We start from the raw sequence: 831 nt of genomic DNA, 5'->3' as shown, positions 1-831 counted from the left end.
TGGTGGCCATCCTAAAAGGGAGAAAAGAGAGTAAATTAAATTTAAAGAGATAGAGCAAGGAAGAAGATTGTATGAGTGATAATCAATGCACGGCAAAGAGTATGTCATTAACACATGGTCATGACTACATGTGAAAAGTTCATCAATGGAAAAATAGCAAGTGCAGTTGAGGACAATTAAATGCAAGGGATTTATTGGCATGCAGGCAAAGGCATGAGTAGCATAGATCAAGCATTTAATTAGTCAAATTTGTTATCACTCGTAACAAACTAGCCATCACGTTTGTATTGACAATTAGATTCAATTAATACAATAGTGAAGGGAATTTGTGAAAAGCAAGCATTGAATGTTAGAGTAGAATAACGTAGGAAAGTGCATAATGCCATATGGGCTTTTTCACAAACACATAGCATGCATGGTAAATAGGGTATAGAAAGTATTAAATTAAACATGAAAGCAATCCTTTTAAAAGCAATATATAATTGCCAAACAAATTTACAACAATCCATAAGCATATAATGAGAAATAATAACTCAAATAAATTTCCAACACCAAGTAAAAAGAAAAAAGAAAGAAAAAGAAAATATGGATAATGAAAGTAAAAAGAAAAGAAAAGAAGATAACGTATAAAAATAAGAAGAATAATAGAAGAGTAAAGGGGGGAAGAAGGAAAGAAAACCTTGTTAATGGGGGTGGGAGAGAGAGAGAGAGAGAGAGAGTAGAAAGTGAGAAAGAAGGAAGAAGGAAGAAAGAAGAAATAAAGAAGGAAAAGAAAGAAAATAGGATTTGGGAAAAAGAAAGATAAGATAATTGGCAAATCAAGGAAGCTGT

Source organism: Arachis hypogaea, chromosome 13 (genome assembly GCF_003086295.3).
Source record: "Arachis hypogaea cultivar Tifrunner chromosome 13, arahy.Tifrunner.gnm2.J5K5, whole genome shotgun sequence".
NCBI classification, from domain to species: Eukaryota; Viridiplantae; Streptophyta; class Magnoliopsida; order Fabales; family Fabaceae; genus Arachis; species Arachis hypogaea.
This window is presented reverse-complemented; position numbering follows the sequence as displayed.